The 17,020-nt window shown below is 38.7% G+C and overlaps 1 long non-coding RNA gene across 1 annotated transcript; it reads right to left on the bottom strand.

Moving 5' to 3' along the window:
* Positions 1-1,809: 1,809 nt before the first annotated feature.
* LOC122988042 lies at positions 1,810-5,381 on the bottom strand. The gene is made up of 2 exons (XR_006404685.1): positions 4,253-5,381; positions 1,810-4,171 (listed from the first exon to the last, which is right to left on the bottom strand). It is a non-coding gene; the product is annotated as an uncharacterized LOC122988042 (long non-coding RNA).
* Positions 5,382-17,020: the final 11,639 nt, after the last annotated feature.

Raw genomic sequence — 17,020 nt, 5'->3', positions numbered from 1 at the left:
GCTAGCACTAACTTTGACAAACTATGAGCACAATGACAAGTAACCTGCAGTCACCTGCTTAAACCTGGATTAACTAATATTTTTTGCTACCTTGGGTGCAGCAGAACAAGCTGTAAACACAACACTGACATATTATCACCTTTTAAGTTGATATGGTGGACAAACAGTTGCTAATTTACACATTCAGGAGATTTAAAGGCCTTGCACAGGTGTTTTTAGTTATTCTAGCTAATTACACCTCTGCATAGATTAAAGGTGGCTGTACTGTACTGTACCAGTAAGACTGATGAAGGTATTATTTGTCCTGCCCTCACAGGTTCAACAAAACTAGGTGATCCTTGTCATCATGGTTACAATAATAACCACAGGGTTAAAGTTAGGGGATGATCGTTCTGGTTTTTACAAAACTGTCCCGACTCACAGTTGGAAAAGGGAAATGAACAGCAGTCTCTTACTGCATAGTCCACTGTTAGGTTGATGCCCCCATCCACCCCTCCTCCTCCGAGTGAGGAAGATTGCCAACTTTTATATACGTTATCTGAACTACACCACTGCTCCGGGTCATAATTACCGCAGTCAGCAGATGGTATTTGTCACTCAAATATAACTATATGTCGTTTTTGGGCGACTCACATTACGACCTATTGTGTTGTTTTTCTTGGGAAGAAAGTCTAATCAGCCAAAATAAGTGAAATCACCTGTGTGGATGTACCATGAGTGTGCAGGGTCTCTAAATTCAATATTTACTCTCCTTTTTAGCTCTGTTTTGGTCTCCACCAACTCCTGAGGGAAATATCTGACTCTTCAGCTGCTAAATGCTCAACTATGTTCACCAGCTAGTTGGTGACTGTGTCTGTCTGCTGTTTGGTGTTGGTCAGGTAGTGTACAGCAAACAGTAAAACAGTGACAGGAAAACCAAAACAATGAGCTGAAAGATGCTGAAAGACTCTGCAGCAGCTCTATGGACCTGCTGACCTGGTGATAATTCTCTGTGGGTTCATCACTGTGAGCGACTCCTTTCATACACAGGCATTTGATCCATTGTTGAACATCCCTACCACACAGTTTTAAAACATGTTAAATTAATTCTTGTATCGTATGCTTTTTTTTAGTTCAATCAACCAGTAACAGAATCTTAAAATAAATCTATGGCTTGTGTATTAAACTCAGATTTAAGGTGAGCACAGAGAAACTTTCTCCCCCATCAGCAGATTAATGTGAATACAAACCCTGCACATACATCTCTCTGCACAGAAAAGTATCCAAATACAATAAGAAACATCCAATGAAAGTGAGAAAAAGCAAAACACAATTTTTAAATTTAGGTGGTGGTAGTTGTGGAAAGGGTGAAAGCGGAAAAAACTCATTGCACAAGAACTTTGGCCCTTCACTGACAATGGTGAGAATCTGTAAACTCACTTACAGAATGTTGCAAAATATTGCTTCCTGACAAAACAACAAAATAAAATAATGTGTCTGCATGTACTTTCAGAAAGTAACTGAAAAATATATTTTGCTCCAGAGTAATCATAAATCATATGTCATTAGTAATGGATTAGTTTTCCTGAAAAAAGACACCTTAAAAGCTAAACAGTGAAATCAAATAGAATTAAAAAAATAAATTAAGAAACAAAAAACCTTGTCATAGTGGTTCTAAGTTCAAACCCGTTATTCCCAGACTAGTTCTTGTTGACCTAAAATGTTGTCCACTCCAATTATTTATTGTGCTCTGTGTGCTGTCAGACAGGAGGAATCCCACCCAGAGAAAGACAATAAAACATGGAAACGTTCAAAAGCACACAGCAGGCAGAAATAGCACAACTCTTTATTCTCTCCAGTGAACAGCTACAGTGGAAACACGCTGTTGAACTGTAAAGTCTGTGTGGCCTGAAAAACAGCAGCATTTTCTGAAGCTAGGTGGCACAGTAGCTTTGCTCCTACAGTTCCAACCCAGTTCTCTCAGTCAGCGAGGAGGCAGTGAAGCAGTGGTGGATAAAGGGAGGGCAAATTATGTCCTCCAGTTACTGATCATCGTTTGCTAATAACCAATTATATTAATAAAAATCACTTATATTTTCAGATACTTACATACCATTTTAGTTTTCTTTCCTGTGAAATGAGTCAGCACTCACTAACAGATATATACATATATATATATATAATACGTATCACATTAAATTTTGACATTTATCTCATTAACTTATTGGAATTAACACTTTTTTATGTGTGACTTTGTATATAAGAGAACTTTTTGAACAGAAAAATATTTTCACGTATATCACATGCAACATCAACAATGGATCATATCAGAGGAATTTGTAAAACTGGCTTCTGTCAAATGAAATATTGACAAAAATATGTAAAACATGTAGTTAAATATTCTTTCATATTTTCACATAAGATCCTCCAAAAATGTCAAATCTTTGGATCTACTTCACAAGAACACTGACCTGGTTATTTCTCTGTGATATATACAGTATTTAACAGAAAACAAACAAACAAAACAAAACAAAAAAACCCATCAGTATACAGAGGAGTCCAAAAAGGTACATAATCATTTTCCTTTTGAAGCTCATATTTGTGTTTTGTTATATTGTATGTCATATTGAAACATAAAATCAGTTTATACCTTGTTGTATATGGTGCAGTTATGGAAGCTACATATATCTTACAATTCAGCAGTCCATTCTAATTGGCTGATTTTAACTGTGGTCTAACCTCTGTAAATTGGAATTTGGAAACACTACATGCAGTTGTATTAACCTTCAGATAAATGCTTGAACAATACTATAATTGTAGATCTGCATAGTATGACCAAGGGTTCCTCTGCAAAATGAGAAATAGCCTCATTTTAATATTATTTTTAATATTATTACCTATTAAAGCCTATTAAAATGCCTTTAGGGTTTCTTTGTTAGAAAAATTAGTTATTATAATATGATAATAGTTATTCTAAACACTGACAGTGCTGCCAGTCAACAGCTGAAACCTGCACAGATCATTGGTCAAGAGAGTGACCTCATACAAGCCATACCAGCAGACTCAAAAGCGACTGGCCATCTGGAGTGCCGGGAGCTTTCCCAGTGAACCGCTATACAATTTGGGTCTTGCAACAAAAACATGCACACACACACACACACACACACACACACACACACACACACACACACACACACAGAGGGCTGTACTGTGGTGATCAGCCCAGTCCAGTTAGCTGCTCGGCCAAATGTGGGTTGGGGGAACCTGTCATTTCCCCCACATCTATCTCTCTGTCTCCCTCCCTCTACTGTGTCTGTGGAAGTATCTTTCAACATTGTTTTAACACTGACCCAACAGTTGACTAAAACAACGTAACGATGATTTCTGATAACTAGTTAATGCATTGTATGATCAGAATTTTGGTTACACAGGGATATAATGAAGAAAGAAAAGCCACTAGAAAGAATTATGTTGTTTTTTCTGCCGTATTGTCGGCTTTAATGTCTAATACTTGCAGTTAGTAAAAAGGGAGTGAAAAAAACAAATGTGATAGAATGCAAATTAAACTAAAATAAATACTCATTACTTATGTTTAGTTGTATGTGTTTACTTGGTTATATGGACATTTTTGAGATTGTACTTTGTAGTGATAATGTTGCAGTGGGCTGTATTATATAAAAAGGTGTTTCTAATATTTTGTTCACCTCACAACTTCACAGCTTGCATCCATAAAATGGATGGAATCTAATCTGATAGAGTGTAAATTAAAATGATAACATTTTACAGTTATATTATTATAATTAATAATTATATCATCATATCACATATATGTTATGTAATTTGACAAATTATGAGTTAACTGAAATAATCAAAACCTTGTCTTTTAAAGTGTGACATGGGCTTTACACACATGTACACACGTGATAAAAACATATTGACCTCTTGTGGGCAGGTAAAACATCATATCATCCTGAAGGTGGAGGGCTGTGATTGGCTGATACCTGATGTTTAGTAAAAGGGCATTCTAAGGCAAACTGATGCACAGTACAGACCTAGTCATAACTAAGTAAAGAAACAAGAGCATCAATGAAGAGAGACAGTAGAGAGACATAAAGGCACAGAGAGAAGGGTTGTCTGTCTCTCCCACAGATGAAAGACAGTCAGCGACAAGGAGGAGGAGCAGTCTTTTCTTCTGCTGATGAAAACAAGAATCAGCAGGGCTAACGGTAAGGAGGGCATTCGTATGGCGGCGGGTTACGTTCAAAAGACACACCTGTTGTTTGGCCTGTCGCAGTCTATCCGTCCATCCCTGTCTGTCTGTCCGTCAGTCTGTCTCACCACACACAGACACAACAAGCAAGAACTTCAAACAAGCTACCACACCCACTAAAACACACACACACACACACACACATACAGTATCTAAGCATAGAACACATGGAGCATGTGAGGTGAGGTAAAGCTTCAGCAGAGGTATTTTGGAAGAACAAACACCGAGCAGCACCTGAGATATCGAGCATCAAAGGAGTACAAATATTCCAAAATCTATCTTCAGGGTATAACATACTCACCACCTGTAGGATTGAAAGGCAGCTCTGAAAAGTCAGATTTTTCCTTAACAGAGATGTTGTATGTACAACAGTATTATGGTCAGAATGCAGACAGCAAAAAATTTGGAGATTTCTTGAATAAAATCATAATATTTCAAAATTAAAGTGGAAAATTTCAGAGAAAAGTCTTAACCTAACCTACAGGATAATACTAATCCTACTACAGGTGAGAGCAGTCAGATTTTATGTGACATGAGAAATTTTGATGATGTTTCACCAATAAGCACCCTATTGTCAGAGGTTTCAGGATATTGAAATGAAATATAATCATTTACATGCATTACATTAAAATGGGATTTGGCAGGTGGAGGAAACCTAAGATCTGATTTGTAGTGTGAACTCTGGTGGGCTTGTTTTCTTTGTGGATGGGCTGTGTGATCAGCTGACCATCTTTTAAGCACTTATTTGTTGCTGTGGCTCTGGACTGTGCTGCATTTGAATTAACCAGATAACTCCAACAATACATCATGGACATATCCACTGTCTGATTAAAAGAACTCTAAAATGAATGACATTATTTATGCCAGCTTTAAATGTTATCATTATCACACATTAACGTTAATAATGTACTTTCTAACTAGAAAATACTCATCCCAATTTGAGGGCATTTTATCCTCCTCGTACTAGCAGCAGGACCAGTGTGGTATGATAATATGGACGACATGTCTCCACTTCCTGCCGCTACGCAAAAGTGAAGCCAAAATATCTCTTTTCCGGGAGCGGCCATCTTGCTTGTGTGATGTTATTTGGACCCAGAGTGTGTGAAGTAGAAACAGGCAGCAGGATGATGGCCTACGGGACACACCCCCTCAGCTGATAGAGGTTTGGGAGTGGCGGTCATGGTGGTCAATCATGACGTCACACCCCCTTTTTACATCGTCAAATAATTAATTAAAAACAAATTTATCAGAAAAGTGAGTACTTAGACAAATATCAGCATGATAAGAACTACCTAAAATGACAGAAACCATCTTTGGGAAAAATTTATTTGACGTGTACTTTGATTTTTTTTTAGTGTGGCTCATGTCCCATCCACTAACATGGAGGGGGCGGGACTTTTGACCTATACTGCAGTCAGCCACCAGGAGGTGAGATGGTTGAGATGTTTTGGCTTCAGTTTTGGGGAGCTGTCATGACGGCCATCTGTATTTACAATCAATTGGCGGAGCTAAAGCTCTCTCAAAGGTTGCACGGCCCTTGATCCAGCAATTTTATATATACATTTCAGTCATTTTCTACCAAAGTTATTTAGTTTTGTGAACTTGCTGGAAGTAGCCTATTTACCAATCTTTTGGCAAAGCAAGGATTAAATTGAACATGTTGAAATTTTGCAGGACTTTGAATTGCCACATTCATGTGATTTCTAAATTTGGTTGCAGTTGGCCAGTGTTTTCAAGAATTGGGACAATTTTTCAAAGGTTATCCCTACAAGACTTTGGCAACCGAGAACAGTAGGGAATTAAAATGAGGGAGATTCTCTGGTTCATCAAATGTGTTGTGCATTCAGTTGGGTGAAAGTTGTATCTGTAAGGCCTAAGTGGCCAAACTTCCTCCAAATTTCATGGAAATCTTTGGATACAGAAGAGATTCAAGGTTTGATCCCAGTGGCAGTACGTCCACCTCAGTCATGCATTGCAACAAACACAACTGGTCATGTTTCACACGTGGAAAGCTAGTAAAGGGCTGCTAAGTGTTATTTCCCTCCAGGTTAATATCATCGTTAGCATGGAAAAGAACTGTCTGGTGACAGCATGTGTTGTGGATGTACATGTCTTCAGGCCAACAGTAGACTTAGCACTGATATGGACTGAAGTTCAGACAGAATAGGACATCGCAAAAAAAAAAAAACACATATTGTAGAATAGATATTTTCATAATGACATAACCTGCTAACAGAGAAAAACTTTTTGTTTTAGTCCTAAACGTTAGCATCATCAAGACTTGAGTCTTGCGGTATGTATAGACACTGCTGTGGCCTGTTTCAATAGTCTGGACACATGTTTAATCTTTTACAGCGAATACCATCTATCACATCAAAATAAAGTACCATGTGATGTATGAACCTTTGCCCTGTCACTAACTAGTCACAGTCACTAACTGTTAAAAAACTAACGGACGGAAAAAACTAGAGGAAGGAAGCAACATCAATGTGAGCAGCACGAGATCAGAAGTGTTTGATGGTGATGCAGTGTCATGTAAGTTACAGGCCTTCCCTGCTGCTTCACTAATTGAAACCCTTCAAAACCACCCTGACTGCAGTCTGAACTGTCCCACTGTGCACTTGGTGGCAAGAGCAGACCTCCGGGATAAGACCTCAGCCAAACCTATCACCACACACAGCCTCTCATTTCCCATTCATCTCTGCTTTTTCACACAGATGCTGATATTCACCTGGGTGAAATCATTTGTTTTAGATATAATAATATTTCACTCACCAGTTGCAGTGCTAAGATGAGATGCTGAAACACCAGAAGGTTGAGTTCAATAGGTCAGTAACACAAGCAGCTCATTTATTTAAGCCACTTATTTAGAAGTGAAACTGAAAGTGAGCACACCCAAAATTACCTTGTTCCATGGCTAAAAGTTTCACTCTTCACCACATCCATCAAAAACCTGGTAAAATAACAATAAAATGGAAGAATTTTCCCAGAATGCAACCATATCAACCATTTCTTTATATTCAGGTAGAAGGCCACATATGTCAGGTATTGGCAGTCAGTATTTAATCGCTATAGTAGCTCATGAAAGATATTTCATAATAAGAAGAAGCGTCTACAGCCATGCTATCTGCTCTGTGAAGCTACATTTTGGCACAGTGGTGCTTTGAGCTAAATGCTAATGTCTGCATGCTAACATATGCTGACAATGACATCCTAACATACTGATGTTTAGCAGTTAATGCTTATGGCTTGATTCCAATGGGCTCGTCTGCTTCGAGTTCCAGCTGCAACATGGCCACTGGAGCTGATCGCAGCCACTCTAGTCAATACTTATGATCCCACCAGATGTGCTGCAGCGCATTTCAGAAGTGGCCAAGAAGCAGCCCTCCGCCTATACGCCCCTAGTCTATTTTTGATGGAAGATGCTTCAAGCTGCACAGAGCAGATTGAGCCAGGCAGGAAGTTAGACACAGGAACAGCACAAAGCATCCAGTCAATTTTCAAAATAAAACGCCCTGTGCAGACTCCCAATCGTATATCACATCACTACATCAACATTATGTTATAACCTTGGCCCCAGGCCTGAAGAGAACTGGTCAGAGGATATTTGTCACCATGGTAACAAGATGTTCATCTTGGAAGTGGAAAATCACAACATCTTATATGACACCACCACATACATATGTCGCTCTTGTCACCTTCATATATTTCATACACTTTACTATTCTGTAAATAGATTTTAAAATTTCAATTCAATCTTAATATTACTTGGTTTATTCCATTATTAATATTATGTCCATTTTTATTCTTCTGTGTTGCATTTTTGGGGAGCAAACACCAAGACACATTCTTTGTATGCTAGCATTGGCTAATAAAACAGATGCTGATTGAATGGGCAACTGTATGTCATGCTAACATAAAATCACAAAAACCAAGAATCATAAAGATTAAAAAAATCTCCAGGGTTGTGTAAATAGAAGCCTATGCATGCATCGATATTTGACGACATGGAAATGAGAACGGCTCGGTCTTTTCTGCCCTGACCCTAACCCAAGCACTTCAGGCCTTCCTCCAAGCCTGTAGTAATTGTAATCTCTGAAGGTGACTCATTTTGGTCAGTATTTCCAATAAAAAGAAAAAACAAACAAACGAAACAAAGCTTCATTTTACATATTGGTCCTTCAAAGTGCTCTCTCAAACTAGACCTGGGATGGCTTGTGTCCATGAAATGAGAAAATTAAAACTTTGTTGTAGAGCTAAACCAAATACACCGTTGAAAAGATCTTGACCTGGAGAGTAACATATGACAGTATGAAGATTCTACATGGCTCCGTCTTTGAACTGACCTTTGAATCTTGACCTTGGTGCATGTTTGAAGGCTCATAATTCAGCAACAAAAGGAGCTACAAACATGTGACCAACTGTTATAGAGAGCTCTTGGCGTCAGCTATCATGTGAGTATAGTAAACAACTGGGAGCACTGTCAAATAGAGTAAAATATGGTTAAAATCAATTTTCACCCATTTAACAGTTACATAATACAATCTGATTGCACAAATGTGTTTTCCATCCCCTTAAACTCATCAGTGTGCTTTCAATCCGGTATCTGTAACTTCCAATTCTAGGAAAAAGACTAATACTTTTTAAAAACTACTATTCCCCAGAGCCACACTATGCAGCTTGATACAAATCAGCACCACAGTTGTAGTTCTTCCAGTTTAGGGTTTTAAATAGGGTCGTAAAAAGATATGAGTAATGTAGCGGTTATAGTTAAAAAATGAATAACAAATGAGAAAAACAACAATAGAGTTTCTGTGCTCCAGAGTCCTAACTGACAGAAAAAAATGGTGTAGGTACAAACATACTTCCAATTGAAATTTGTGATGAATCAGGCCAATGCTGGTTTTGAAACATCTGGAAGAATTATTGTTATGAAAAATATTATTAATATTGGATATTATTGGACATTTTATTTGTAGATTTAATTGTGTTTTTGGAGTCACAGTGCTGTTAATGAAAACTAAAAAGCATTCTGGGCAAACAACTATTTGAGAGTGATATTATAAGATTTTTATATCACCACAATTGCTCACATATTGACATGGTTATTGTATCAGACAGTATATTGGTGGCACCCAAAGGACATATTCCTTTCAAATCTATTTCAAAGAGGCAGCAACTTTTCCAACTCTAAAGTCAAAGGACTCAGATGTGGTCTAACATGGAACCGGAAATAGTCAAAAAGGACATGCACGTTCACATAAACCAATGACACACACGCACACACACACTAATAGACACAGACACACAAAAGACACTCTTGTACACACAGCACCACCCGTGCACAGACGAGGAGGAAGGTCATGTTGCAGACATCAGAAACACATTCTAATAGAGCGGGAGCAACCACATCACAGACGAGCAGACAGACAGTTCCAAGCACACACACACACACACACACACACACACCACACACCTACACACACACACACACTCACACACACACAGCAACAAAGCCGGGATAACACAGAGGGATTAGCAGTGAACAAGAGGACTGAATACCTTGATGCTGGTTCCTCATCAATTTAGATCAACTGGAGATCAAATGGAGATCTATAGATTCATGTTCAATCCCACAGTGGTAATTAAAGGTTTATTCACACACTTATCTAAAGATTGGTTAAACACTAAATGAAAGACCGGCTATTTCAAGGGAAAACTGGATTCATGGTTTCATTAACATTTCTTGGAAGAAGAAATTATCTCATTGGTTGACTTAAAATTTAGGAGGCAGAGCCAAAGAGCGAAGATTCTAGATATGTAATATTAACAGATTCTGTTTCTGGATGTAGCCTTTCGCTGGGCAACAGACCCACATGTTGATGAATTTGAGGGAAAATTCTGTTAATACTACTATGATACAGAAAGTATCTTATACTGATGGGATCCTTGTTCTTTTTAAAATCAGATAAAGAACTGGTACTAAGCAGTGGTGCGCACTACTCCAAATCTTGAGATCGTATCAGGTGCACGGTTGTGATAAAGAATAAATGAACAAAACAAAACAATGGCACTCACTAATCCATCTTCTTGTGTTTTTTTTATTGTGGACAGATAACAAACGCATTTCAGCGTAAAGCCATCATCAGCGCAAAGAACAAAATAAATGACAATACAAATATAGACAACCAGGTGAGACCCAAAGTCCAATCAGTGACAACAACATATAATTATACAAAAGGATCCCATAAAAGTAACACATGGAAAATAGACGAAAAATCTCCATTGGCAAGACACTTCCATTCAGGTGGCAATGATGTTTCCTCAAATGTCAAGGTATATGATACATCCTCTAGAACTGCCTCTAGGCTGTTTTCTATAGTCAGTTTTCTTCATCATTTATTTCTGTAAAATAGTCTGTATAGTCTTTTGAGGTTCTTTCGTACATTTGATTCTGTATTAAGATTCATATAGACACATTTATCCTTGTCTACTATTTAGGTATTTGTATCCATGATACTTTATTGTGCTTTCTGGCTAGTATTAAGAGGTCGACAAGGTCAGATTAGGTTCCTTTTACATTCTATTTATTCTCATTGGATCTTGGACTTTTTGTCCTTACATTTTTCCAATACATTTTTTCTTCATCTTTGCACCATCTTTGAGTCCAGTATCCAGCTCTTCTTCATACATAAACTAGACATAAAGTTTGCATGACATATTTCGGGAGGAGGTTAGCTGTTAAGTGTTAAGTTTCTCTCACCATTATTGGTTTAACATTGTTCCAGTCACAATTTGACAGGCGTGTTATGTACTCTTCACTGTTAACCTTCTTCTACAGGACAAGCAGACAAGCTAGCAAGGCTACAAAAACTATCCTACGGATGACTTTGACTGTCTCCATTGGTCACATGATCCTTGCCTTGCAGGTTGTAGCAGTCCATCAAGAGTCTCCCATAAGTTCACGAAGCCCCCAGGAACAGTGCCAGGGGTGAAGCCAACCTGACGTAGTGGCCAAACTGTGTAATTACAACTGCCCAAAAAACATTCACACAAAACAATCATTGGAAAAGGAGCGGCTGTAAAACAGTGAATACATTTTTTTGACCATCACAACCCCCACGAAATGACTTGTTTTATTATCAATATTTGATACATTCAGTCCAGTAACATTTGGAAAGTCTAGAAGAGTCGCTTAATAGGCCCAATGATCAGGAAGCATGAGCAACATCCAGGTAATTTGTTTACTGCGGGAAGTTGTTTTTTTGGCTTCATGCACCACTGAGCTTCTTTCATAGGAATAACCAGGCACCATCTTTGAGTCCAGTATCCAGTTCTTCTTCATACATGAAGTTAACCTTTCCAGATCAAACTAGCCATGCTAGTTTATAGCTTAATATATGCATGGTAGCTAGCCGATAAGCTTCCAGGATACATCAATACCGAGGTCATCAATCAGCCTGTACATTTTAGTTTAAGTTTTGTTTTGTTTTTGACAGCACCAACAGGTTTCCAGAGGAATGTTTTGTAGCTTAGATGTAGGTTTATGCAACAATCAAGTGTGACAGGGTGAGACCTTTCTAAAATATCTCTTTAATCACACAGAAAACCTGAAATCCAACCAGACTCAAACTTCTGATACAAAAGAGAAATGGAAGGTTTCCCCATTTATTTTCAACAAAGTCAGAGTTTTGCGAGTTGATCAAAGTTCAGCTGATGGCTGCTGCTTGGTTTAAAGGGACACTCCACCCATTTTATATTTCAAATTTACTAGTCACAGGTAGTCACAGGAAGTACTGCACTTCCTGTGTGAACAGCTGCATAATGACTTCTGTGGCTCCGGCAGGAGCTTTGTCAAGTCTGAAAGTATTAACCAAGAAACATCTCTTGAGTAGTTTATGTCTGTCATCTGAAGAGGAACCTATTCAAGATCTCAGCCTGAGCTTGAAGACTACACAGTTTTAACAAAAAGCCTGTGTTCCATACTGGGATGTGAAGTTTGAAAGAAAATCTAACAAAAAAAGCTATCGAGTTGCATTTTGGAAATGTAGGATCCAGTTTTTTTTTTTTACTTGATCCATAATAGGGATTTAAAGTTTCAGCCTCTTTATGGTTGTAAAATTAGTTACCCCTTTAAGACCCCTTTAAGTTAGCTTTCTTGTATCACTAAAAGCCACTGCATAGCACTATGTATTTTAGATAAGATATACGTATTTTAATTCTGAAAGAAAAATTTCTGTCCAAGATGTTTGATATACAATAAATATACTATAGGCACATAGCAAAAAACAACATTGAAATCAATTAAAACAAAAAATAAAAGTGGAAAATAAAGGGTTTTTTTGCAACTCATAAATGAACGTGCAGGGCACCGGATATTAAAACCCTCGTTTGTAGCCCATGAGTGAGTGTGTGAACAACTTTTTGAAAAAAATATATTAGTCTTAGGTGAGTGTGTATGTTTGTGTGCTCGGTTGTGTGTGATGGTGTTGTAATGTTTCTCTTTGTGGCCCAGTGGGAGAGCAGAGGAAGAGTTTCACACAGGGCAAAGAAAGAAAGAGACTGAAGGGGGAGGCTGAGGTGACGGGGCGCACACACACACACACACACACACACACACATGTTGCACTTTGAAACTAATGTCAGCCTGGCTTGGCACTGTGAATTGCCTCAGGCCTTAAAAAGTCTCCCCCTTAATCACACACACACACATACACACATACGCAGTTACACACAGGGCAGTTTAGACTGTGTCTGGTCAGCCTAATCACACAGAGAGGAAGTAGTCAGGAAGATCTGGTGCACATAGCTGCTCTGTGAGAGCAATGATTGGCCTAACACACGCACACACGCACACACACACTAGTAACATGGCAATGCCTTTGACCTGGTTCCCTGTATTTAGAGCCTTTGATTTCCTGACTTCACTTATTGTTCTGGTCCCAACCATGTCAACCATTCATGTCCCACCCTAAGCCTGCTTTACTCCTTTACTCCCTGCCTTTTGCAACTTGGGATACCTGCACAGAGCAAGCGAGCTAGGGCCAAACAGAGAGTGAGAGAGATGGAGAGAGAGAAAGAGAGAGAGTATGAATGACATGCCAAACGGGGGCGGGGGTGTTGGATTGTGCTGCATTGACACATAAAACCAGTGTTTCTCAGTTTTCAGATGTCTCATTGAAGGCTCTGTCCGCTTTGATATTTTAAGTAGGTATCACAACAAAAGGGCCAACAAATGGCAGGAGCGGTGCTGGAGGACTATTGCTGCGGCTAATGGAGGAGCTAGTGTGTGGTGCATGGGCAAGGGAGGAAGAGAGCTCCCTCCTCAGGGACAGGTAGGGTTACCTGGGGAGGGATCACACATACTCCCCCTCCTCCTGTTGCTGCCAGGCCACAGGAGAAACTACTACAGTGTTAGCAGCACTATTTAGCATCTTACCAGGTTTAGAGCAGATTGTCCTTTCAGTTGGTCTTGCTATGATCATACAGTTCAAACTGTTTTTTTATATTCCTATAGAGCTACAAAGACCACCTATAACATATCATACAGCCATAAGAACAGATTGGGTTAAATGTGTCATTTCATTCGGTGATAAGATTTGTGATTGGCTGGTTTGTTAAAAAAATACAGACATAAATGTCCCAAGAAAACCCTCTGACATTCTTACGACATTTAAAAGTCAAAATATCCATTACTTGACGCATATTTAGAACATCTTGGTAAATATATATAATATATTCTATAAGTTTTTTAAGTTACTCAAATTCCATCTTTCAATCTTGTCCTTTCAGCACCAAACTGCCTCAGACATAAATTGTATACATTTCTCCACTGGTGGATGTGGTCCTTATTAACATATGAATCACCAAGAAGCCTACTCATTACAAACTGTTTATCAGACTATATGCAGTTTTAAAGTGATGCTATGTAACCTTTATGAACAGCAGCCACAGTTACCACTAGTGGCAATTACAAATAATGTCAAAAATAATGAATGCAAACAGTTGCTTTAAAGACATCATTAGGCGACCTCACTCAGAGCGAGTGGAATGGGACCACAAGAACTGATTTTAAGAGCTGGATACAGTGATCTAAGATGGTGACACATTTCCTCTGATAAAAATGCTTGTAGGGCACATACATCAAGATTGATTCACTCATTTGACTCTTTGACTTAATCCAATTCTGATATAAGAATTCGAGTCATTCAAAAGTACTGGTGTTATCATTTTACAGCTGTTACTTATTACTGTGTATGGGAGAAGGTTTTTGGGTCAGTGTACATCATGTGACCTGCAATTCTGACTATGACCAATACTCCACAAAGGCGTTCTGGGGGCTAAAGCACAGGCAGGAAACAAACATGTCTCCTGATCAGGTGTGTTTACTTTTGTGATAAAGCCATTGCAATATTTATTTGTGCAAAGTAAGATGTAGTGGGACAGTGTCTCTACGCACTTTAAACTGTGCTCTAGGGGCAGCATTTCAGACTTAATGCAGGGACATTTAAACAAACAGTTGTAAGCTTAAAAACTTTGGATTAATATTCAGACAGGTCAAACCAATTGTCATCCAAATGTATCAATACAGGGCACAGACATATTCAACAATTCACAATAATATTGCATATAAAGTAAGGATGTGTGTTTGAAAACGATCAGAAAGTGTTGGGCAAAAGGACTTTCTGGGAGGGAACTACAGTCCAGGAACCAAAGGGACCAGGTTCCTGTAGTCCAAATCAGGTAAAGGATGTTGGGTGGTAATGTTAATTGTACATGTACTTAGCATCTAAGAATAATTGGGGAAGCACAGCCAGCTTTTTCACAAAGATACAGTTTATAATTTTTCATCAGGAATTGTATTGTATCAAACAGTGGAAGTGTATCTTTTCAAATCATTAGTGTAACTCATCACATGATACAAGCTCCTCCTCAAAGTTTCCTGTAGGTATGAAGCCTGGAAACAGGAAGTGCCTTGTGTTTATTGGAGAATAATAAGCATTATAGTGTCACACCTCCTCACTGAGGTATGCAGCTCAGTATACACATACACACACACACACACACACACACTGGTCTGCTTTTCATTAGACAGCCCACCATGCTTCAACGTACATGTAGACCTCGTTAACATGTGTGGCTTCTGTCTACCAACAAATCACTGTGATTATCTTGTACCATATTCACCCAAAACACACACACATTGTCAAGTCCTTCACTTTCAGAAAAGCAGTCAGAACAAAAGCTGTGGGTTTTCAACTATGTGCCATCTGCCATTCCAACAGTGATCACACCTGCGTTTTCTTTCTTTGGTCTGAGTCAGAGGTGAAAACTTTTTGTTCACTCTGATCTGTTACAAGTTAAGAAAAGTAACATGGACCCACAAGTTGCTTAATTAATTTAACAGGAACTTGGTCATATCACCAGATTAGAGATCTTGAGACTCTCCTCTGCATAAGAATGCCAGAATTGATTGTTTCCTTTCAGTAGCAAAGGTAAGTCTTAGGTCAAGGTGGGGGACTGGGTTTGCTTACCTTCGACAACCAGGGGCTACAGTCAAACTAACAGTGAAAGTTTGTTTAAACCATGATTTTTAACTTGTATTAGTTGCAAAAACATGAAAAAAAATTGGTAAGCTCTTAGAACCACCCGGTTTTGTCTGTCTCGACAGAAGGTCCACTTTCAAGCTTTTTCTGAGCTTTCAACCATATCAACTCTATGGTATCACTTCATATCTTCATGAAGATTGTGAGTTGATACAGATGAAAGTTTGTAAGTAAGTTATAAGTTTTGTTCATAAGAAGTATGAGGACTTAAAGGACCAGTATGTAGGATTAAGTGGCATCTAGCAGTGAGGTTGCAGATTGCACCCAAATGAATACACCTCCCCTCACCTCTCCTTCCAAGTATGTAGGAGAACCTACAATGGCCACGAAACTAGTGAAAAACACGAAAGGCCCTCTCTGGAGTCAGTGTTTGGTTTGTCCGTTGTGGGCTACTGTAGAAACATGGTGGTGTAAAATGGCGGGCTCCGTGGAAGAGGACCTGCTCCATGTGTAGATATAAAGGGCTCATTCTAAGGTAATGAAAACACAACGATTCTCATTTTCAGGTGATTATAAACTAATTAAAATTAATACATGTTCTCTCACAGACTTGCAGATAAAGTTGGCATTTAGACAAACAAGTCAGACGAGTGTACAGTTCACTGATAGCATCCAGCAAATTTAACAGAGCAATGTTTTATCTAACAGGGATCTTTGTCAGGCATTGTCAAATCGGAAACCAATACCGACTTCCCTAACATTAACCTAGTGTTTTAGTTGCCTTACCTTAACCATAGTGCCTTTGCCACCTGGAGAAATGAAAGTCATTTTAAAAATACTGGCCCTGAACATTAAAAAATGTTGTCATTAAACTGAACTTTTTCCAGAATCTTTTACTCCATGATTCTTTTCTGGCAATGGGTTAAGTGGTGGTAGCATTAAAAGATGGACTCTGGATATGAACAAAAGTTAAACTTGAGCATAATTCCAGGCTTTGGAAGTAGAAGGAACCTCTGCCTACCAAATGTCAACATCCGTCTGTTATTAACTAGCCGAATACTTGGATGAAACGAGTATCATCCAACTAAATGTGTCAATATCCATACTTGTGATGAATGAAAATCCTCATTGGGTAGCTGTGTTCACATTGTTCCATGATAGGCTAGCCACACACAGAACACTAAACAGAGCCTTTGCAAAGTTCACTGCTGCTGTGCCACACAAC

The sequence above is a fragment of the Thunnus albacares genome, chromosome 1 (assembly GCF_914725855.1).
Source record: "Thunnus albacares chromosome 1, fThuAlb1.1, whole genome shotgun sequence".
Taxonomy (NCBI): domain Eukaryota; kingdom Metazoa; phylum Chordata; class Actinopteri; order Scombriformes; family Scombridae; genus Thunnus; species Thunnus albacares.
The sequence above is the reverse complement of the archived record's forward strand: the minus strand, read 5'-3'. Positions and strand labels throughout refer to the sequence as shown.